The sequence below is a fragment of the Myxocyprinus asiaticus genome, chromosome 4 (assembly GCF_019703515.2).
Source record: "Myxocyprinus asiaticus isolate MX2 ecotype Aquarium Trade chromosome 4, UBuf_Myxa_2, whole genome shotgun sequence".
In the NCBI taxonomy this organism is placed as follows: domain Eukaryota; kingdom Metazoa; phylum Chordata; class Actinopteri; order Cypriniformes; family Catostomidae; genus Myxocyprinus; species Myxocyprinus asiaticus.
Genome location: NC_059347.1, coordinates 40,927,553 through 40,953,271, shown reverse-complemented (window position 1 = coordinate 40,953,271; position 25,719 = coordinate 40,927,553). Strand labels below are relative to the sequence as shown.

Sequence of the window (25,719 nt, the reverse complement as noted above, 5' to 3'; positions counted from 1 at the left end):
GCAGACATAACTCCTAAAACACATATAGCACACAGTGAAATACACAGATACACACAGACAGACTAAGAGTCCCCACACTGCCACAGAAAACCGGTTAGAACACAAACATATGAAATTAGAAAGAAAATCATTAAGGAACAAATATGTGTGAAAAGACAGAGGAATGGTGACAAAAATTTAAGAAAAAAACAAACGTACAATACAGTGGAGAAAACGGAAATGAAAGCAGACTCATCCAGTTGTTGGTATTGCACTGCAAATCTCTACAACCTTTAAATGTTCAATACTGCACAAATGGAGTAATTAAATCTTAGCTATGCAAAATAAACAGTTTGAACATCAATCCCTCACAGCCTCATTTTCATTCTATTGTTATTTCATTTAATTTCTCTAATTGAAGCATCTACCCTGACATCAGTCTTAATTCTATCTCTGGATTTAATTAAAAGCATAGAACTGAATTTCTGCTTGCTTTTATGTGCGAGTATGTGTGTATACGCTCTCACAGTGGGCCTGTCTTGTGCAGTGTTGGGTGTAATGCATTACTAAGTAAAAATTACTGTAATTAAATTACTTTTTTCATTAAATTATGATTACTCTTAATTTTCAGTCATTTAATTACAGTTACTTCTGATGCAATTGCATTAAATACTGTATAGAATATAGAACAATTCTATATAAAACAATAGTGAATTTCAAATAGAAATTTAACATCTAATGTTAAAATATTTTTTTTTTTCTAATTTAACGCTGCTCCCTTAAATTCTTTGGCCAGTTCATGAATAATTTATTTTATTTTATATGATTTATTTGAAAGAAGTAAAAGAACGGTTTTATGTCTATCCTTGTATTTTTCATCTGGTCGAGGTTGATAAGTATTTTAGAAAGTAAATAAGTAAAGCAATTATTTTTCAGACAGATTAATTAGTACAGTAATCTAATTACACTGTAAAAGATGTAATAAGTAGTTAGTCATTAATTACTTTTTTAGAGTAACTTACTGGTAGAGTAACCACTGGTCTTGTGTTTTAATAATTTTATCTATATGTTGTAAAATGAATAAATATATAAGATTCTGCACTATTTCTAAGTCATAAATCAAACGTAACCCAATTTGTGACCATTAACACATTTGTACAAAAGGTCAGATTTCCTTGCTTCCATTGAAGCACACAAGAATTTTATATACATTGTTTTATGATTTCCCTAATTTGTAAATTACCGCTTGTGCTGCTAATTAGTTGCTGATAACCTGAATGACACATAAATCTGATCCAGCCTAATCAAACATAGATTGATTTTCCAGCCACATTCAGTAAGAATGAAGATCCTCATCTATTTCCACTTAGTAAATCAAGCATGCATACCATTTCAGAGTGAAAACAACCAACTAGTGGATGTGGGTATAGGACCAATCATACAGAGAACACTTACAGAGACTTACTGATGACCAAATAAATATTATAACAGAAAATTAATAAAACAGCCAACACCCAGAAACAGACACACTGTAATCAAACTGAAATTCAGTTCTTGAATGGGAGAAACATAAAAAAGTACATGAGAGAGAGAACAGGAAGGAGTTATGAACAGATGTTACGGAGGGTTAGTGACTTACGCTGTGATGGAAATGTTAGCGGCCGACATGGGGCTGACCTCCTTTACCTCCTTGGCTTTCTGTAGAGCCAGTTTCTTACTGATGGCCTCCTCCTGTTCCTCCTCATCCTGAGAGAGTAGTAAGACAGGGAAAGATACATTTGCATCCCATGGCAAGCACCTCTACCATTAACAAATCAATGTAGTGATGGCCTCATACTGTTGGTACTGTTTTCACGTAGGGCTGTAAATCCCACGACGGATTGAAAGCTTCATTACCTTGAGTTACTGACCAGGGCAAACATCAGTCAGATAAAAAGAGCCCTTACAGACAGTCTTATGAAACCAATAAAAGCTGCCAGTGTGTGAAGATAGTTCACTTCCTCTTTAATTTACAATACACAACATATGTGGAGGAAGACTCATGTGGTGCATGTGCAGTTACAGATGGCAAGTGAGTCATTTCTATAATACATTTATAATATATTGTATATTTTCATGCCCCCTTCATATATATTGGATATAAATCATGAAAATCCTATAAGTCAATATTATGAATAGGAGGGTGAATTTTACATAGTTTCACTACTTTTATTTGAGCAGATGTTTCCATTTTTGTCCCCAAGTGCTATGAAAAACTCCCAATTTCAGCAGTATGATAATATCAAAATTTCAGAAGTCTGTTAAAAAAATTAAATTAACTTTAAAAATGTACCCCAAGTTTACACCCTTATGTAAACTAACTCTTAATCCCCCACAGAGTAATGGCTAACTTTAGCACTTCATTTATATCCTATAATTTGGAGAATATTTCTGAATGTCTGTTATACCCTTTTATTTAAATACCTGCTTAAATTTCAACAAAAGCATGTTGTATAACAATTATGGAGTTCAAGGGGTAGTGCATAACAAGAATAACCATGGTACAGTGTGACACAGTGCAAGAGGATGTGAATAAATGCCATGTTTATAAAATTGCCCGTATGTAGGATCTAAAAATGTTCAACCAACCTTGGTGAGTTCTTGTGCATTGGCAAGGTTATCAACAGCGATGGCCAAAAAGACATTGAGGAGAGTGTCTTATCAAATGCATTTTAAGGAATCCAGTGGTCATCTATAAAGCTGTGAATCAAGACAGTTTCATACACTTTCAGTCAGTTGCCCAAAAAGGATACAGTTTCCAAACAGCGTGAGCACAATGAAGTACACGGAGCAGAACATTCCTCTGTGCACTCCTCCCTGGGACTTGATTCCATGATACATCACAGCATTCCAGTCCTCTCCTGTCAGAATCTGACAAGATAAAACACATCATGCAGACACTACAAATATCAAATGAGTGTCTTCAGACACATATTGCCAGATGGTTATTACCTGAAACACTGTCAAAATAGCAGCTGGGAACGTGTCAAAGTTGGTAGTCGGGGTCTCATCTTCGAAATTGAATCTAGGAGAGAGATCGTGGTGAGCTGTGAATCATATTTTTTTGGATGAGTCTCATGTTTATGCTACAATGTTCAGTGCTAGAAAGAACAGAGCCAGCTTTGCTCTATTTCCAAAATCGTTTTATTTTTTTATTTTTTATATCTGTTTGCTAGTAAACAATGCAAACAGACTGACAATTAGATTAAAAAGTAGTCTAAATACTTGCCTCGGCAAGTATTTAAGATGTTTATGCACAGTCTGTTTAAGAGATATTTAAGATCATGAGATTATGTGATACGAGTTAACCTAACAAAAAGAGTACAAACACTCAGGTTTCATTAATGTTTTACACTGCAAAAAAATCATTCTTATTAGTATTTTTGTCTTGTTTTCTAGTAAAAAATATCTAAACATTTTTAAAACAAGATACATTTACATAAGAAGCTAAATAGCATAAGAGATTTTGTCATATTTTTAGAGAAATCTAAAACAAAGAATTATAACATGTATGCTTATATAAAGAAAAACTACTTGCCAATGGGGGAAGAAAAAAAAAAACTTGATTCAAAGGGAAAACAGGTTTATTTTTCTTACCCCATTTGCAAATATTTTGTCTTGTTTTAAGCATAAACCCAACCAAATTTTGTTGGAATTCTCTTAAAACAAGACTTAATATCTTGTCATTCTGCTTCTCAAATACTTTTCTTTCTTGCTTTAAGGATGTTTATATGTTTTCACCAGAAAATAAGACAAAAATACTCAGTAAGAATTTATAATATATATATATATATATATATATATATATATATATATATATATATATATATTAAATATGCTTTTGCATTGCTCCAGTTTCCTTCACACTCTGCACACTCAGGGCTCTGCAGTGGTCCTTATTACTAGAGAAAACTAGTAAATAGAAATGCTTAAAACAGGAGAAGAAACATCTCACAATCAAGAGCTTGTTTTCATTATTCTTTTGAACAAAAAAAACATGCTTCCTTTACTCAAGCCCTATTATTATTTATTTATTTATTTTGCAAAACATTATTACAATAACATTTGAAACATTAAAAACTTTTTAAATGTTGCTAGAGTATACTATATTTCCCTTACGACTCAGTACACTTGACATATAGGGAGTGTCTTCCACACGACCTAGTTGAAACCTCTCTTCAATAATGCCAGTATTCTAATATTGGCTATGGTGTTTGAGCCCTGCCTTTTTAGGCATGAAGCTGTCCGCTATAAAAGCAGGTGCGCAAACAACATTCCTCAGAATTTTCTTCCTTCAAGACAGCGATTCATCTCTCGTCTAGAAGCTCTCTACTGCTTCGCTGTCAACTACACGAGTCAGCAGGCAGAATCTTCAAAACTGTTGGAGGATACCTATATTTTTCACTCTAACAAACAGCCATACAAGGGAATGTGAATTACAGTATGTATGCTATATTTTAAAATTACAGCATACAGTGTTTATTATAAGGAGGCAGGGCCACCCACAAGTGGGGAGGAAAGGGTGGAAAGAGGGGACAGCTTTCAGGGGCCCAGCTACTGAGGGGGCTCAAGAGAGATCAACACCCTCAATAGTGCTGAGATCATTTGCTGGAGATCACATACACGCATTGCCCGTGACAAATACTGGTGCACCAACATATAACGGCACACGTGCATACTATCCGGGCCTGCTCAATACTCACGAGTACTTTTAAATGAGCTACTTTTTTACTCTTAAGTAATTTTTAGGACAGGTACTTTAATGTACTTCTACTCTCACTAAATGTTTTGGGAAGTAGCAGTACTTTAACTTGAGTATGATTTTTCAGAACTCTTTCTACCCCTGCTTAAGACTAATTACTTGTTGCTGGTTAAAACACTTGTTACTGTCTATTTCAATTATGGTTACACCTGCACAAACATTCAAGATTCTGAGCACTTCCATCAAAAGCGAGAACGTGTTATCTGGTCTCATTGTTTTCACTCGCACTGTTCTCTGAGGTGCTTTACACTCTATATCACTGTCTCTTTTATCCAACCCAGAAAATAACTTCATGGATCAGACAGGGAGTTTATCGTGTCCATCTACAGTCTTAAATATTAATGCGCTATGGAGCTGAAACTGAGTGCCAGAAAGGCACAAAGCAATTTTTCATTTCACTAAACACAGAGCTGGAAAGACTTCATCGATATCAGGAGGGAACTGCCTCTCCTGCAGCTATCTTCACACTGCTCTGTTATGTTTCAATAACATTTTCATATTTGTTTATCCAGCACACTTCTTATTACAGCAGATCACATGACAGCATGTTTGTGCTTCTAAGCTGATATTTACCGCTTGGGAAGCCTGCACAGAGGCAATTCCTCTGTTGTAGCATACAATCAATAATTCATGGAACAGAGAAATGAAAACTTCTGCCGTCTGGATCTGCTCAATCATGTTTTTTAACATGAGGCTAAGTGGTAAATGAAATGGCAGGGCTTGGAGGAGTCACGGCCGCTTATACAGCAAGGAACGTAGACGATGGGGACTTTTAATCCAACATCAAGGGGTGTTCTTTTTATTTATCAGTTTATACAAAGCAAGTCAAAAGTATACTATCCAAGTGCTCTGAAGAGTAAAGGGTATAGATTAGATGTGAGTGTAAGTGCCCAGAGGTACTTACTGTCCTCCGAAGAGCTGCATCCCCAGGAGAGCAAACACAACGATGAAGAGGAAGAGCAGGAACAGGAGACTGATGATGGACTTCATTGAGTTGAGCAGAGACACCACCAAATTTCGCAAAGAGTTCCAATACCTGCCAAAGTATTCCATTATAGCTTAGTTTAGAGAAAGGAATATACCTTGATTCTCAGGACATATGATACATATACAGGGTTCAAAGTTGACTATTTTGCCACATTGGCCAGTGGCGGATGAACTGAGAAAATTTACCAAACATAAATATTTCATACTGGCCATGAAACTGTATTTTGAATTATTTTTACTAAGAAATATTAACACTGCACAATAATGTTCTATTCATTAAAATTAGTAAATGCATTAAGTATCTTGAACAAACAATGAACTATATGTTTTTACAGCATTTAATAATTGTTGTTAATGTAAGCTAATAAAAATACAATTGTTCATTGTAGTTCATGTTAGTTCATAGTGCATTAACTAATGTTAAAAAGTACAATTTTTGATTTTAAAAATGTATTAGTATATGTTGAAATCAACATCAACCAAGATTAATAAATGACGAAGAGTCACGTGACACCATGCGAGGATCTTATGTGTGAAAGGCGAGCTCTGCGCACATTGCTCGTTTTAACACTTTTAATGACATAAACCGGTGAGATTCGATACACTCTGTTCTATAACTGTTCTAGGAGGACAATATGTCAGAGAACATTAAAAGACACTTACATGCTCAAGCTGATAGCACATAAGTGCAGGCCCCGAGCCAGGGAGTCGATTTGGTCGGAGAGATGAGGGAAATGCGGCAAGAGATGTTGAACATGTTGGCAATGCTGACGAAGGTCGTTGCTGACTTGAAGGATCTTGCTGTGATACGTCGATCGATCACTGCCATGGAGACGAAATTCTCTGAGGTGGTTACAGGAATGGGGGATGTCGAGAGATGGATCGATTGTCTGGAGTCATCTGAGAGGGAATTGTCTGCTGGTCCGCTGGCGACCGGGGTGGATTTGGAGCATGTATGGGAGAAGTTGGAGGACATGGAGAACCGTGGCCGGCAGAATAATGTCCATATTGTCAGAATTCCTGAGGCCGAAAAGGGTCAGGATATGGTGAAATTCCTGGACGGGCTCTTTCCGAATCTGCTTGATATAACAGGCCATAAACTGGAAATCGAGCGACCTCACAGGGTTCCTTATCAGCGAGCTGCAGAGGGAGGTAGGCCCCGATCAATTCTGGCCAAATTTCTGAGATCATTCGATAAAGATTTTGTGTTATTCGAGGCGAGGAGTAAAGGAAGTCTTTCTTGGAAAAACCACAGCATTTTCTTTTTCCCAGACTTTGCAAATTCGACGAGAGAAATGCAAGAAACTTTTACATCAACAGAAGGTCGCTTTTGCACTGATATTCCAGGCCAAATTGAGAATAGATGCTAAGGATGGCCGTAAAACATTTACATGCCCACAGCAAGCGATGTCCTTCATAAAGCCAATGAAGTAAGTTAACTTGTGGTACTCACATTGCAGCCGAGTGGACTGATTCACTGAACATTCACTTGACTGTTCGAGGAAACTGAGCGCCTTTTTTTCTTTTTGTGGTGGTTCCACCTTAGCGGCTGGAGTTTGTTTTGTGGAATAACACTCCTCCGGGACAGTTTAATGGATGAATCTGCACGATCTTTGTGCTTATGCCTCCTATTGGCTGGAGTTTGTTTTGTGGAGTATTTCTTGTAAGACATTGGAGTGATTAGGTCATTTGTTGCACTCATGTAGCAGCCGAGTGTCCAGCTCATTGAACATTCGTTTGACTTTGAGGAAACTGAGTGCCTTTTTTTTTTCTTTTTGTGCTGGTTCCGCCTAGTGGCTGGAGTTTGTTTGTGGAGTAACACACCTTCGGGACAGTTTTGTGGATGAATCTACATGCCCTTTTTTGTTTATTACGCCTATTGGCTGGAGTTTGTTTTATAGATTATCTTTTGTTGTGTAATTCTGTCTCACAAAATTTGTATAGAAACACCGGACTTGAGCAATCTGACGGCAAAGTTGTCACGGGGGCTCTCGTAGGCGTACATGGACTGTTTGAGTTTAGAGGGATGGACGCCAGTTGCCGCTGTTGTGCGCGGGGTTAATGCGCATATTTTTCTTTTTTCTGTTTGTTTGGTTATGGGGGAAGTTTGATTTTTGCACTAATGTTGGAATGTGGTCTTTATAATTTTGTTTTTGACACACAATCTATTTTTTTCTTATATTTCAAAATGTCAAATGTTAATATGAGTGGATTGTGTCTCTCCACATGGAATGTGAATGGGTTGGGGAACCCCATAAAAAGAAGGAAGGTTATTTCACTTCTTAAGCATAAGAAATATGATATAGTGTTTCTTCAAGAAACACATCTTTCCCTGCAGGAAGCTGAAAAATATGGGAAGACATGGGGTGGACATGTTTTCTTTAGTGCTGGCTCAAGTAAGAGCAGGGAAGTCATTACACTGATAAGTAAACATCTACAATTCAAATGCCTCAAACAGATTAAAGATAAATTAGGAAGAGTCATTATTGTTTTTTGGCTAATATTTACGCTCCTAACGTTGATGATCAGGGCTTTTTTATAAATCTTGAAGGGATGTTGCAAGCCACTGGCACCTCTCATGATATAATATTGGGAGGAGACTTTAATCTTTTGATGGACTCAGTCCTTGACTGTAGTGAAGCAAAAGTGTGCAAGTCCCCTAGAGCAACACTGATGCTTCACATGATGTGTAAAAATCTTGGTCTTACAGATATTTGGAAGCTTCTGAACCCATCTGGTAGGGACAATACATTTTTTCATCAGTCCATAAGATTATCTAGAATAGATTTTTTTTATATCCCTCATTTCATCTGTTGTTGATTGCTCAATTGGAAACATTTTAGTCTCAGATCACGCCCTGTTTTGTTTAGGGGTGTTGCCACATATGGAGAAAAGGAAATCATATAGTTGGCAAATTAATGTATCCCTTTTGAAAAATCCTGAAGTCCAACAAATGTTAAAGGCTGAAATCAATGTTTATATGCAGACCAACTGGTCCTCAATATCCTCTGTGGGGAATACAGATGTCCCCCTCTCTTATTTCAAGCAATTTGATAGCATAGCGAAGTCCTTCATTTGGAATGGTAAATGTCCCATATTACATTTCAGTAAGTTGCATAGGCCGATTGACAAAGGTGGGCTAGGCCTACCCAAGATTTGTTTTATTATTATTCATTCGGTCTCAGACATTTGGCTCACTGGTCACTTCCACCTGAGAGAGCCCCTCCCTGGTTTTGTATTGAACAGGAAGTTCTTGCCCCTATTTCGCCACTGCAAAGCCTTTCTATCAAACTAACCGGAGAAGTTAAGTTACACCCCGTTATCTCGCATTTGCACGCAGTATGGGCAAAAGTGTCCAGAGTGTTTAATTCGGACATTTATTTAAATGTTGCTTTGAGCATATGACTGAACCCAAAGTTATGTATTAATAAGTCCCCTTTCTGCTGGACAGAGTGGATTGTGAGGGAGGTTAATATGCTCGATGACCTATATGAGAGTGGAGTGTTAAGATCCTTTGAAAATTCGGTTCAACCTTTTGGGATTCACAGGTCTCAATTCTTTAGGTATTTACAGCTGCGCCACCTGCTTTGTACTATTTTGTGATTACTGCTTTTGGAAAAGGCCATGAGGCATCAGTGTATTACTCCCTGCTAATTCAGTGTCTGGGAGACGGAGCTTTAACTTCTCTCAAGAGATTATGGGAGAAAGATTTAAACTTGGTATTGGAGGAGGGAGTGCGGGCTAGGATTCTATAAAACGTCAAGTTTGTAAAGAGATGCAAGGGTGCGCCTTAAGCAATTCAAGATTTTACATCGATTCTATTGGACACCCTCTAGATTGTATAGGCTTGGTCTTAAAGACACACCCACCTGCTGGCGATGCCAATCAGAAGATGGGGACATAACTCATGTTTTTTGGTGCTGTGTTAAGATCCAAGAATTCCGGTTGAGGGTTCAGAGTTTTATGTGTGACATAATGGGCACTCAAATTTCATTTTGCCCCAGACTCTGTATTTTAGGTGATGGGGCGGTCATTAGTATAGGGGATAAATACATAAGAAATTGGGTCCTAGCCAGTGTCATGATCAGTAGACAGATCATTCTGAGGGTATGGAAGTGGGCTGGTTCGCCCTCATTTCTGGAGTGGTGCACGGAGATGAGTAGGGTGGCGGCATTTGAGGAGATGTTAGTTAGAAGGCTAGGCAACCTGGGGGTGTTTAATATGAAGTGGGGCAGCTACCTGACTGGAAGGCTCTCGTGGAGGGGCAGTGGAGAGGGATTTATAGTTTAAATGTGTGTGATATATATATATATATATATATATATATATATATGTGTGTGTGTGTGTGTGTGTGTGTGTGTGTGTGTGTGTGTGTGTTTTGTAATTTGCCTTAGACCACAGGGATGTTTGTTGGGGGTCAGGTGGGGTTGTGGATTGGGAGGGGGAAGGGGAAGGGGAATAATGGGGGTTAGAAGTTGATTCTGTGCATATATGTTTTGCTTTACTGTTTCATATGTTAGAATCAATAAAAATTATTAATCGGAAAAAAAGATTAATAAATTATGTAAAAGTATTGTTCATTGGTAGTTAACTAATGTTAACTAATGTTGTTTAAGCTGAAGTATGTAACTTTTTCTGTATTAAAATACTTTCTCCTCTCCAACCTTAATATGCAGAGCCAACTATAAGTAAGCCATTCATAGGTTGATTTTATCGAAAACTGTAAGCACTTTGTCTCTGTGGCGCAACGGAAATCCTCTGTTTGTTTTAAGCGACCTGTCTATTGTATACAAACACAATGACACTGACTCGACCAATGGTGTGAGTTGGGGGCGGGACTATTTCTTTGTTTGACCAACTGCTGACAGGGGGCATATTCAGAAAGCTGTTTTGAAAACAAAGTTTATTTTTGCAATTCCATTTGGTGGAGCTAGTGGTGCAGAAATTACATACTTCAGCTTTAACTAATGTTAACAAATGAAACCTTGTAAAGTGTTACCGAAATATTTTATCCCTATGACAATGGAATAATTTAACTGTTTTTCCTCATTACTTGTTAAGACAAAAAAAAAAAAAAAAATGGCATCCTAGATAAACTTACTGTATGATGATACATTTTCTACTTAGGTTTAAGGTGGAAGTGCAAGTCAAAACATACATTGTCTTAAGTAGACTTCATGATTTGAATCACATGTCTCTCAGTGAATATTGCTTTTACAGTATAATTAGTTCTAAACCATATATTATGTTGCAGTTCCTTATAAAATTACTGGCCAAGTCCTGTATTTACTGATTAAAGACACTTTATACTCACATTTAGGGCTTGGCAAGTGTAAATTTTGGACCCTGTACATGCTGAGGGCAGCCTAGATTAAGGGACATTTTTGATCACTTACTTTGTAACTTTGAATATCCTCAGCAAACGTAGTGCTCTCAACACACTGATGCCAAAAGAGGCCCCTGGTTTTACTGCTGCCCAAATCACCTCGAAAATGCTTCCCACAATAACCTAAACATAGCAAAGACAGAACACATATATGAAAATACAATTAATTTGTCAAAATTCTTCTGTTGTTTTTGGCGATCTGTAACAGCAGGGCTTTGTCAGCACTCAATTTCTCCTGGAAAAAGGATTGTCTTTGCTTCTGAAAAGGCAGACCCCCCGGAATTAATTCCTAATGGAACATTTTCTTGTCCTGTGTATAATTTGTATCTGATGGGACGTTACTCACCCCAAAGTCGAAGCAGTTAAATGAGGAGTGAAAGTAGGTCCTGGGCCCAAGGCCGTACATCTTCAGACTCATCTCTATTAGAAACAGTCCAAGGAACACAAACTCTGCCAAATCTGTACACACAAAGCATTTTTTAATGGTGTCAGTCTCTAATTCATTTATGCAATTATAAATATAGTTTGATTAATGATTAACACAAGTAAAAAAAAACAAACAATTTGACAGTGAAGTAGGAAAAATAAACTTCTTATTCTCATTATCCTACACAATTTCAAAAGCATTTTGTTCTTGTTTTAATTATTTTTTTAGACATTTCTACTTGAAACAATACAAAATAAATGTAAAAGAAAATTAATTTTTGCTTTGCTCATACTTTGTTGCTTTCGCAATAGGATTAAAAATAATGGGTGCAATGGTGCCAAGTAGGAGTGGTGTGGCCTTGTAGTTAAGGATCTGGCCATGTTACCAAAAGATTGCAAATTTAAACCTTACAATGGGCGATCCATAAACTCCATCATATTTCCCTTCATTAAGGCACTTAACCTCAGATAGCTCCTTGGGGAGCTTTCCCTATAATAATTGTACTATGTGTGGCTTTGAATAAGAGCATTAGCTAAATGACAGATAGCTATTAGCCTAGTTGGCATGTATGTAGGAAAAGGTTTATGAAAAAGGTGTAGCAATGCTCTTTTGTCATCACAGTATAATGGCACTAATCTATTTCTGCACAGTAATACTGGGTAGCCCCACCCTCTGAGAAATATCATCGGTTTAAAATCCCACTCCACATAACTGTACATTGCACATCAAATATCTTCTGACAAGGTGTCATGTTGCACAGCAGTTTCGAGGTTAGACAAATTGTTTGTTGTTGGAAATTTGCCACATCAGCCCTGGACAAGTAGGCGTTACTGTGTGAACTAGAAACTGTGGGAACTACTGTACATCCCTAACACAACCGCATGTAGTTGATGACACCCCTGATGTGGATCAAAACATTAAGATGCAATTCACTTACACAGTGCATATGTAAGCCAGTCAGGCTGATTATAGTGGACTATAGCCACACACAGTGTGTTTAGTCCCACTATACACAGAACAGTCCAGTAGAAGCTCTGGGCCTTCACCATACGACGGATGAAGAACCGTAACCTCTTCTCTTTTCTGTGAAAGTAAGATGAGCTCTCGTTCTTGCTACTCTTTACGCTCGTACGAGTGAATGGAGAGCCATGGGTAGCTGCAGAGAGAGTACAAGACAGAGAGGGATACTGTTTCTGATGTTCACAATGGCTTATGGAGGGTGTACAATAGAGGTGAGCAGAGGAGAGCAATTGAACAGAAGAGGTTTTGCACAAGTGCTAACACTCTATATCCATGGAATAAAAAAAAAAATTATTAAGAGGACAAAGAGTGCAAAAAAGGTGACAAAAGATTTTCAGGTTACCTCTTCACCAGTGTCCAAGAGATAAACCGGCACACCTGGTTTTAATAATAGCTTAATTTTCTACAGTAAGTGTTCTAATACAAACCATTTGTAAATATGTCACAGGCAAGATTTGTAGTTTTTTTTTACATATTACACAAATATGCAAATAAACAATAGGTAAAATAGAGAATATGCACACCTATAATAAAACTAGATCACATCAACACAGATCAATAATGTATCGCTATATATCACAAAAATAGAAATACGGATATAATTATGAGGATTGTTTTATATCCATACATTATAATGAACATGCATAAGATGTACAATGTATTTTTAATAAATAATATTGCATAATAATAGTATAATATTATGCATGCAGATCTAGGTGTGCCGGTTCTTCTCTTGGCCACTAATTAAGGAGTAAATGCAAAATGTTATGTCACCTTTTTACACCTTTTGGCCTCTAAAATTTTTGTAGGATTTTTTTCTTTTCTTTTATCTGATACACATTGTGTCATAAACAGAGACAGGAAAAATGCATATATGGGTATGAGAATTGTCTCCCCTTGCAGCTCTGTGACTCTAACACTTATTCACTAAACAGAACTCTCAGTATCTCACATTAAACACAAATGTCAAGTCACTGTGTAAAAAAAAGCAGAGGTGATAAATCATTCCGTTAGCATCTTGTTACTCGCCCCAGAGAGATGAGGGATAAACATTTTGCTGGCTATTTTAATGTGGAAATTTGCCTTCAGTGAAGCATCATAAAGCAGCCGACGCCACCTATGTCATCTATTTATCCACTCTCTCGTTTCTTCTTTTGGTCCTTATACATTCTTTCTGTCATATCTCTCTGTTCTCCATCAATGAAAACAATCTAAACCCAAAAAGCCACACTGAATACACTTGCACTTGCGTGCGTGCGTGTGTGAAATTATGCTGATGGAATCAGTATTTGGGAGTACAGTAACTAACTAAAAGTAGTGAAGCTATTAACTTAACTAAATTTTTCAGCATGCTCTGGGGTGAAATAATGAAGATAGTGCAAGGCTTCATTCATAGTTAAAGGAATAGTTCACCCAAAAATGAAAATTTGCTGATATGCCATCCTCAGGCCATCCAAGATGTATCTGAGTTTCTTTCTTCATCAAAACAAAGTGTAAGATTTTTAGGATTTCATTTCAGGCCTCCTCCTTCAAACAATGCAAGTGAATGTCCTCCATTTTTTGACAGTCCAAAATGCATATTAAGGGTGCATCAAAATATTCCACATGACTCCAGTCGACAAATAAAGTTCTTCTGAACCCAAACGACTGATTATTTTTTAGAAACAAAACAATACTTATATACTTTTTAACTACAAATGTTTGCTTCCGTATATCTCTGTGACGCGCGCTCAAAAGAGGGATGATGTAAGCTCGTTGGTAAGGTCATTTGTCACGTGGAGGAGGAAGCAGGAAGTGTGTCATTGTTTACAAGAGAAACTTGCACAGACCAAGCGCCGTTCACAAACCAAAACAATTTCAAAACAATCTAAAATAAAAATCATTTCCAAATAAATAAAAAAAATAAAAAAACATTACTGCAGTAAATAACCATCCTTTATTTCTGAGTAATACCGTTGCGTTATCTACTTGTGCTTTTTCTTTAGCAGAAATATATAGGCTATATGACTGTCAGGAATTCAAGCCACACACGTTGTAGTTAGTGAAACCAAGTGCAAGAGCGTTTACTGAGATTCACAGGGTTTACACAGTGAGATCAATGGTACAGATATCATCACAGAAGAGAAGCTTCACAAACTAAAGAAGAGGTAGCAGGCAAAACAGCAGAGTAAGCACTAAACATATATCGACAAAGATCAAGAGCAAATACAGACAGGTAAATAAACACTGCGAGTCCTTTGTGTGAGGCTTGACAGTGAAGTGGTGTGAAGGTGAGTTATTTATGCAGGCAGTGATGAGCGAGTGAATTGAGTGCAGGTGCGGTGAATTAGAAATCGGGTGATGACATGCCTGAGTTTGCTGGAAAAACAGCACGGGCACAGCCGATGAATTCAGATATCGACCCTTTGTTTCTTACGATGGTCTGAAATCCTCAGGGTTAAAATGTTCACTGCACACCCTCCAATATTTGAGAGAATGTAGGGGTGTACTGAAATCCAGGTTCAGCGCGATAAGCCAGAGCTTCAATTGTTCATGATCATGTATAGGCAATCGATGAAAAGTTAACGTTTTTCCCGGCGTGCATTTTCTTTGGGGTTTCTGAAGGTTGAAGCATCCGGGATACACACACCAAACGACCATTTTGAACAATACAAATCTACAGCAAAGATGATTAAACTTTTGTACAGCACTGCTCCTCTTGTAAACAATGACGCGCTTCCTGCCTCCTCCTCCGTGTAACGCGTAACCTTACCAACGAGCTTACATCATCCCTCTCATGAGCGCGCATCACAGAGATGTACGGAAGTGAACATTTGTAGTTAAAAAAAGTATGTAAGTATTGTTTTGTTTCTAAAAATAATCAATTGTTTGGGTTCAGAAGAACTTTATTTGTCAACTGGAGTCGTGTGGATTATTTTGATGCACCCTAAATATGCATTTGGACTGTCAAAAAAAGTACATTCACTTGCATTGTTTAGAGGAGGAGGCCTGAAATGAAATCCTAAAAATCTTAAATTCTGTTTTGATGAAGAAAGAAACTCATATACATCTTGGATGGCCTGAGGGTGAGTAAATTATAAGCACATATTCATTTTTGGGTGAACTATTCCTTTAAGGTGGAATAATGCAGTACAAGCCTTCACTGACCAATTAAAGGTCATTTCTGAGAGATCTGGTGGCCCCAGAGTCCACAACACACATCTGGGCATTTACACCACTCAATACCTTTACTTAATTCTTATTTCACTCAAAATTGCTGATCCATTGTACTGTACATTGTTTCTATTAAGTAGACATGATCCCGTACATGAATGCAGTGCACTTCATTATCAAATTAAGTGCTTACGGCTTGTCCACTGTGAGTTTAAAGGCCACAGGTGCTGGGCCTGATGCTTACCGACTGATGAGATATCAGTGAAATGGTCTTCCCCCTCCTCTGCATTGATGAGGTCATTTTTGCTCTTCTTGGCTCTCTTCAGTACTAAACACGTTGGAATGAAAGTACATTATAATAACAGCATTGAAAACCATAATAAAGTATTTTCTTTCTGATTGATTACCTGGGTTGTTGCATTTCCTCTTGTACCAGGAACCATCCTCCTTCTCTTCTGCATTCTTATCTTCCTCAGCAAGCATTACTTCCTCTGAGACAAAGATCACATTATACTACTCGCGTCTTCAGTCAAGTTACTCCTGCCTGATCTAGAATCTAAAGGTCTGTCAGATCTGAGAGCCTGAAACTCTTTTGCCTGACATGAGGTTATGCAAATTACATTTTTACATTTTATGAAGAAAATGTGAGTGATGCTTGCATGTGCAAAACTCACCACAACAATGCTATGTTGTTGTGGGAGGTTGCTACATCATTACTATTTGGTTGCCAAGGTTTTTTGAGAGGTTGCAATACATTTGCCATATATTTTTGGTGGTTTTGTGGGTGGTTACTAGGGCATTGCTAGGATGATCTAGGTGGTTGCATACTGGCCTAAATCAAAAGAGCCCACTCCATGTCTCTGTAATATTCTGGTTCCTAGATATGGCTTGTGTCCCTCCTTCAGTGTAAGTACAGAGTAATTTGTACATTTTATCATCCACCAGGCAAAAATCAGCACACAACAAGTCACACGATTTGAAATATCATTCAAATCTGTAGCAAAAATGGTGTGGGTTACACAATGAAGTTTAATACAGGGGTTTTGAAAAGCAAGCACCACTGAAAATTGTTGTAAATAGATAACTAAACTAAACAAAATTATCTCAGAGGACACTGTGGGGAGGAAATCATTCAGCATAGGAAGTGAGGCAGAGAAAAGTGACTACTATAAGGTTTATTGTAACATGCTGATGCCATGAACTGAAATCGCTGATGTCACTGCATTTCTGATAAACATCCAGCAGGAGGCAGGGGCTGCAGAGAGCATTGTATCACCCAGCACACCAAGGTAATGTTAATATTTTACACAATGCAGTGAGTTTGTAGCAGACAATAGTGACTGCAGCAAGACACCAGAAGTAGTCAAAACACCTGTAAACAGTTACTGTAACTTTTACTTGACTGTATTGTGTTAAAACATCAAAGTTTGGCCACCATGAAAGAGTTTGGGAGATCACCTCTCACCAACAGCCCTGGTGGTCTTCTGGGAAACCAAAGGGAGGAAACTGCATGCTGTGACAGAATTAATTATCCCCTGAGCTGATGGAGCATCAGGCATTTTATTGACAGTTGTGTGTGCCACCTCAAATCCTAGCATAGGATTTATAGACAACTGGAAGAGTTTTTAGGGTAGACCTGACCTGCTAAAGAGAGACAGACTCCATCCCTCCAGGGAAGGTGCCAATCTATTCTCAAGTAATTTGGCTAATAGTCTTAATAGTGATAGTATTTGACTAACTGGGGCCCAGGCCAGAAGCAGACAAACTGGCTAATCCGTACGTCTGCCTTGAGACGTCACACAGGTCACATAAACAACACATGGAGACTCTATCACCTAGATATCACATAGAGACTGTGTCTGTTCCACAAATTACCAAACACAAACCCCTCCCTAAATCATTTAGAAAAAAATTTGATTACGGTAAAACTTGAAAATAGCAAAAAAATAATATAAGATAAACATCATATAAATGTAGGGCTACTAAAAAAATTTCAACCAAAGCACTAATTGTAAATTAAATGATTACAGATCATAGTTTGGATGTGCTCTGTTTGACCGAAACCTGGCTTAAACTGGATGAATATATTAGTTTAAATGAATCTACTCCCCAGGTTATTGTTAATGAATATGAACCTCGCCTGAAGGTTCGAGGAGGTGTTGCTGCAATTTACAGTGAAGTTTTTGGTGTTACTCAGAGGACAGGACATAAGTTTAAGTCTTTTGAACTAATAATGCTTAATGTGACACCGTCAGATACAATTACAAAATTTCTGTCATCTTTTGCACTTGCTACAGCATATAGATCACCCAGGCCATATTCTGATTTCCTTGGTGAATTTGAAAACTTGGTGAAATTTTCTATCAGATTTAATAGTTACTGTGGATACAGCTTTAATTGTTGGTGACTTCAACATTCACATAGATAATGAAAATGCCACATTGGGATTAGTATTTATTGATATTCTAAACTCTCTTAGAGTCAGACAAAATGTGACAGGACCAACTCATTGCCATAACCATACGCTAGATTTAATTCTGTCAAATGGAGTTGATATTGATACTATAGAAATTCTGCCGCAGAGCGATGACATCTCAGATCATTACCTCGTCTCTTGTATGCTGCGATTAGCTAATGTTACTCAATCTACACCACGCTATCGTTCAGGTAGAACTATTCTTTTGACCACTAAAGATACATTGAAGTCAGAAGTTTACATACACCTTAGCCAAATACATTTAAACTCATTTTTCACAATTCCTGACATTTAATCATAGAAAACATTCCCTGTCTTAGGTCAGTTAGGATCACTACTTTATTTTTAGAATGTGAAATGTCACAATAATAGTAGAGAGAATTATTTATTTCAGCTTTTATTTATTTCATCACATTCCCAGTGGATCAGAAGTTTACATACACTTTGTTAGTATTGGTAGCATTGCCTTTAAATTGTTTAACTTGGGTCAAACGTTTTGGGTAGCCTTCCACAAGCTTCTCACAATAAGTTGCTGGAATTTTGGCCAATTCCTCCAGACAGAACTGGTGTAACTGAGTCAGGTTTGTAGGCCTCCTTGTTCGCACACACTTTCTCAGTTCTGCCCACAAATTTTCTATCAGATTGAGGTCAGGGCTTTGTGATGGCCACTCCAATACCTTGACTTTGTTGTCCTTAAGGCATTTTGCCACAACTTTGGAGGTATGCTTGGGGTCATTGTCCATTTGGAAGACCCACTTGCTACCGAGCTTTAACTTCCTGGCTGATGTCTTGAGATGTAGCTTCAATATATCCACATAATTTTCCTTCCTCATGATGCCATCTATTTTGTGAAATGCACCAGTCCCTCCTGCAGCAAAGCACCCCCACAACATGATGCTGCCAACCCCATGCTTCACGGTTGGGATGGTGTTCTTCAGCTTGCAAGCCTCACCCATTTTCCTCCAAACATAATGATGGTCATTATGGCCAAAAAGTTCAATTTTTGTTTAATCAGACCAGAGGTCATTTCTCCAAAATGTAAGATCTTTGTCCCCATGTGCACTTGCAAACTGTATTCTGGCTTTTTTATGGCAGTTTTGGAGCATTGGCTTCTTCCATGCTGAGCAGCCTTTCAGGTTAAGTCGATATAGGACTCGTTTTACTGTGGATATAGATACTTGTCTACCTGTTTCCTCCAGCATCTTCACAAGGTCCTTTGCTGTTGTTCTGGGATTGATTTGCACTTTTCGCACCAAATTACATTCATCTCTAGGAGATAGAATGCACCTCCTTCCTGAGCGGTATGATGGCTGCGTGGTCCCATGGTGTTTATACTTGCATACTATTGTTTGTACAGATGAATGTGGTACCTTCAGGTGTTTGGAAATTGCTCCCAAGGATGAACCAGACTTGTGGAGGTCCACAATTTTTCTGAGGTCTTGGCTGATTTCTTTTGATTTTCCCATGATGTCAAGCAAAGAGGCACTGAATTTGAAGGTAGGCCTTAAAATACATCTACAGGTACACCTCCAATTCAGTACACCAATCAGAAGCTAATTGGCTAATTGTCTAAAGGCTTGACATAATTTTCTGGAATTTTCCAATCTGCTTAAAGGCACAGTTAACTTAGTGTATGTAAACTTCTGACCCACTGGAATTGTGATATAGTCAATTAAAATCAAACCGCTTATTCAGAAGCAACAGATTGATGCTGGAAAATTGACTAATAATAGACCAAATTCAAATCTCCTGTTTATGTCGAAAATACTAGTGTATAGTAAAATTAGAATATGGTGACATGCCAATCAGCAAATCAACTCAAAACACCTGCAAAGGTTTCCTGAGCCTTCAAAATGGTCTCTCAGTTTGGTTCACTAGGCTACACAATCATGGGGAAGACTGCTGATCTGACAGTTGTCCAGAAGACAATCATTGACACCCTTCACAAGGAGGGTAAGCCACAAACATTCATTGCCAAAGAAGCTGGCTGTTCACAGAGTGCTGTATCCAAGCATGTTAACAGAAAGTTGAGTGGAAGGAAAAAGTGTGGAAGAAAAAGATGCACAACCAACCGAGAGAACCGCAGCCTTATGATTGTCAAGCAAAATCGATTCAAGAATTTGGGTGAACTTCACAAGGAATGGACTGAGGCTGGGGTCAAGGCATCATGAGCCACCACACACAGACATGTCAAGGAATTTGGCTACAGTTGTCGTATTCCTCTTGTTAAGCCACTCCTGAACCACAGACAACGTCAGAGGCGTCTTACCTGGGCTAAGGAGAAGAAGAACTGGACTGTTGCCCAGTGTTCCAAAGTCCTCTTTTCAGATGAGAGCAAGTTTTGTATTTCATTTGGAAACCAAGGTCCTAGAGTCTGGAGGAAGGGTGGAGAAGCTCATAGCCCAAGTTGCTTGAAGTCCAGTGTTAAGTTTCCACAGTCTGTGATGATTTGGGGTGCAATGTCATCTGCTGGTGTTGGTCCATTGTGTTGTTTGAAAACCAAATTCACTGCACCCGTTTACCAAGAAATTTTGAAGCACTTCATGCTTCCTTCTGCTGACCAGCTTTTTAAAGATGCTGATTTCATTTTCCAGCAGGATTTGGCACCTGCCCACACTGCCAAAAAGCACCAAAAGTTGGTTAAATGACCATGGTGTTGGTGTGCTTGACTGGCCAGCAAACTCACCAGACCTGAACCCCATAGAGAATCTATGGGGTATTGTCAAGAGGAAAATGAGAAACAAGAGACCAAAAAATGCAGATGAGCTGAAGGCCACTGTCAAAGAAACCTGGGCTTCCATACCACCTCAGCAGTGCCACAAACTGATCCCCTCCATACCACGCCGAATTGAGGCAGTAATTAAAGCAAAAGGAGCCCCTACCAAGTACTGAGTACATATATAGTAAATGAACATACTTTCCAGAAGGCCAACAATTCACTAAAAATGTTTTTTTTTATTGGTCTTATGATGTATTCTAATTTTTTGAGATAGTGAATTGGTGGGTTTTTGTTAAATGTGAGCCAAAATCATCACAATTAAAAGAACCAAAGACTTAAACTACTTCAGTCTGTGTGCACTGAATTTATTTAATACACGAGTTTCACAATTTTAGTTGAATTACTGAAATAAATGAACTTTTCCACGACATTCTAATTTATTGAGATGCACCTTTATATGAACAATTTCAGTCAGGATTTAGGCCCTATCACAGTAGAAAGACTGCACTTATCAGAGTTACAAATGGCTTGCTCTTATCATCTGATCGCAGGTGCATTTCTCTTCTAGAGCTTTTAGATCTTAGTTCTGCCTTCGACACCACAGATCACGACATTCTCTTGAATAGGCTGGAGAATTATGTTGGCATTTGTGGACTTGCATTTGCATGGTTTAGGTCCTATTTAGCAGACTGCTACCACTTCGTCTGTGTAAGCGAGGAATTGTCAAATCAAACAAAAGTTAAGTATGGAGTGCCACAGGGATCAGTTTGAGGGCCTCTGCTTTTCTCCTTATATATGCTTCCCCTGGGAGATATTATCAGGAATCGTGGAATAAGTTCCCACTGTTATGCTGAAAATACCCAACTTATATTTCTTCGAAACCCGACGAAATTTCACAATCCTCCAAATTAGCAGAGTGTATCAATGAAATCAAAGATTGGGTGGCCAGAAATTTCCTTCTACTCAATTCTGACAAAACAGGGGTACTAATTATTGGACCAAAAATATCTAAAAATAAGCGCTAAAATATAATTTGACTCTGGACGGATGTACTGTTACCTCCTCTTCTACAGCGAAGAACTTAGGTGTTATATTTGATACCAATCTGTCCTTTGAAAATCAAATTTACAGTGTTTGTAGAACAGCATTCTTCCACCTCAGAAATATTGATAAGTTACGACACATGCTCGCTGTTGCTGATGGCGAAAAACAAATTAATGCGTTCATGACCTCAAGATTAGATTATTGTAATGCATTACTGGGAGGATGTCCTGCAAGTTCAATAAATAAACTTCAATTGGTTCAAAATGCAGCAGCCAGAGTGCTGACTAGAACCAAGAAATATGATCATATTAGCCCAATTTTATCATTGTTACATTGGCTACCTGTTAAATTTCATATACATTTTAAAATTTAGTTAACTACGTACAAAGCTTTGAATGGTCTAGCTCCGCAGTACTTAAGTGACCTTCTGCCACGCTATATTCCATCACGTTCTGTATGATCGCAAAATTCTGGCCTGTTAATAGTGCCTAGAATATCAAAATCCACAAAAGGATGTAGATCATTTTCCTATTTTGCTCCTAAACTATGGAATAGTCTCCTTAATGTTCGGGATGCAGACACACTCACTCAGTTTAAGTCTAGACTAAAGACTCATCTATTTAGTCAGGCATACACCTAATTTATCCTTCAACTCACAATTAGGCTGCTTTAGTTAGGTCTGCCGGTACTAGAAAACAAACCAGAAACATTTATCATGCTCTATAACTCTGCAAAAAATGTAATGGCAACTAATATTATTCTATTTGTTTCCCTGTCTCAACCTCGGAATTTATTTCAGAGCCGGCCAGATCCTCCTCCGTTCCTGCTTGGTGTCGGAGTCCACTGCTATGTGTCTCTGAGTGATGATGACTAATTGCAGCCAGTGCCGGCCAGACATCACTTCAATCTATTACGATGGACTTCAGGGGATGAACTGATGCCAACTCCAACCGTAAGACATGGGATACTTCTTATGCCACTGCCTGAACCTTTGACTTAGGATAGACCTCAACGAAATGACCTGCTGGTTAAACTGTGATGCACCTCACTGATCTCTGCCTGCATCACTTTGGCCTAATGATGGAATACACTCTTAAAATGGAATACAGAGACTTTCAATTATATGCCAACAAAACCCTTCATTGGCTAATTAACAAAGGACAATGCAGGCTGAACTTCAAAGACATTAGTTATTAATCTTACAGTTCATACAAAATCTTTGTATAAACACTGGCCCTTAACACTTACTTAGTTTACTTATTTTAAACCATGACCTGCACTGCACATAAATAACTACTTTTGGCATTATATTCATGCTGGTTAGCCAGAGGGAAACTGGCCCTGACAGTGTGTCTGGTTTCTCCCAAGGTTATTTTTCTCCATTAACCAACATGTGTGTTCCTTGCCACAGTCACCTGCGGCTTGCTCACTGGGGTTCTAAATACAATTATGATTTAATTATTTATTTTTATACACAATTTACAATCATATTTAATCAAACTACACAATGATGACTCCAAGACTTTATAGATATTACAGTTTCATTTTCTGTTAATGCATGATTTTCTGTAAAGCTGCTTTGAAACAATGTGTGTTGTGAAAAGCGCTATACAAATAAAAATGACTTGGCTTGACTATCCCAGCTTAATATGCAGAAACAACTATAAGTAAGCCATTCATTAGTACATTTTCTCAAAAATTGTAAGCACTGTCTTTCTGTGGCACTTTGAAAATTCCTCTGTTTAGCAGATCAAATACTAAGAAATCCAGGATAAATTTTCATTCAAATTATGCTGATATATAATTTGTAATGAAAAAATGGTATTAAATTAGAAGAATTAAGTGGACTCAAACTTTTGAACCCCACTGTAAATACACCATTTACATCAACTTTTATCCTGAGCAAAAATGCTTTGACCCTTTGGGAAAAAACTTGTTGTATCAGAAATCATACATTTTGTTCCGATGAAATTTTTTTATGAGGGTTTACTGTACATCATGCTTCTCTAAATCTGATGCTGAGAAGCATATGAGAAGACCATCACCAAATGGGCTCCAGATCAATGCAAATCTACAGCAACAGAGCACTCCATCACATTCATTGCGCGGGTCCCTGCGCAGCAGCTGATGGAAATGCTGTTACAGGAAGACTGAGGGCATGAACCAGCTTGTGAAGCCAGTGGAAGGCTATTTGGTTGCTATGGAGCTGCGGGTAAGAGGAAGTATTGAGCAACAGACAGGATCGCAGCATCAGCTCCCACAGAAAATTACAGAAAAGAATGCCTCTAACTTCAGCTCTGGGATAAAAACATTTCAGTGGTGGCTAAGAAATTGCTCATGATTAGCGGTTAAAAACTCCTAATGGACCAAAATATTGATGACTAATCTTGTAATCTTTTGTCCATTTAAATGCTCTCTAGAATGAGAATTTTTCCCCTAATACCACCTGCAACCAGCAAGTAGCGAATCATGGTTCATGGCTATAATGTAACTAAAGCCTTTTGGCTGTTTGAAATAACAGGGATGAGCTCTTTGAACTGTCCCACCCAAACTTCCTGTTTCAAAAGGAACACTTGAGTTTGCTTGGGCTGTAAAACTGACCTGCCTTGCAGATCCACTCCAGATAGCCGATCAGCTCTCTCTCAATCTGCTGCTGTCTGCGCAGCTTCAGGAACTCCTGCCTTTTCTCCACACGCTCTCGCTCCTTTGCAAACTCTCTGCAGGGACACATACATACACACACCCATGAACACACTGTACTGCACACAGGCATCTGCGGAGCAATTATTTATGGCACGAGTTGTGTGAGTATAATTGTTTATGTTAACATTTACAGTATGTGTGTATCTCATAATACAATGATACACCTAAAGCACACAGTACAAAAATAAATGCCCCACTCAAAGACCACAGGTTATACACTGCAAAAATAATTCTTGTTCAGAATTTCTGTCTTGTATTTCATTAAAAAATATGTAAACATCATTAAAACAAGATACATTTATTTGTAAGATAATTATGCAAAATTAGTGTAAGGTATTAAAGATTAAGTCTTGTTTAAGCGTAAACCTCACAACATTATGTTACATTTATGCTTTAAACAAGAAAAAAATATTTGCCAATGGTGTAAGAAAAATAAACTTAATTCAAGATAAAGGGCTTGTTATGACCTCCTTGCTTCCTTTTGCTTTAGCAGTGGCAGTGCTAGATTTGGAAGCGGTGACTGGGGATAATTGCTTATTGCATACACCTGTGTGGTGGTGTGGGTTATTTAGCATAGTACCCGGCACACTCTTGCTCTCTCTCTCTCTTGTCACACACACACACACACACACACACACACACACACACACACACACACACACACACACACACACACACACACACACACGCTGGAGCTCCACATCTGTGGATTACCTCCAAAATTGGAGCCGCTCATTAGAGAACACAGAAAAACTTGAGTGGGCCCTTCTGAGAGACATCCCTGAGTGGAAAGACATTGAGCAGCCTCGAACACTTCTACTCCAGAATCCCCGCTCTCAGTTTGATTGACAAAACCACGCTCTTTGATGAGTGGGCTTGCGCGAAAAACATTATCACTCGTAGCATCACTGAGTGGAACATGAACAAGACGGCCATGTCTGAGAGATGGACAGACGTTTTTTGTCAACTGGAGAGCAAGACCATCAACTTCTGAATCTTAGCCAAGGTCGTGGAGTTTGTTTTA

The 25,719-nt window shown here is 38.2% G+C and overlaps 1 pseudogene; it reads right to left on the bottom strand.

Annotated features, from left to right (window-relative positions):
• The window catches only part of LOC127439939 (probable voltage-dependent N-type calcium channel subunit alpha-1B), a 194,125-nt pseudogene that overhangs the window by 56,455 nt on the left and 111,951 nt on the right, over positions 1-25,719 (bottom strand).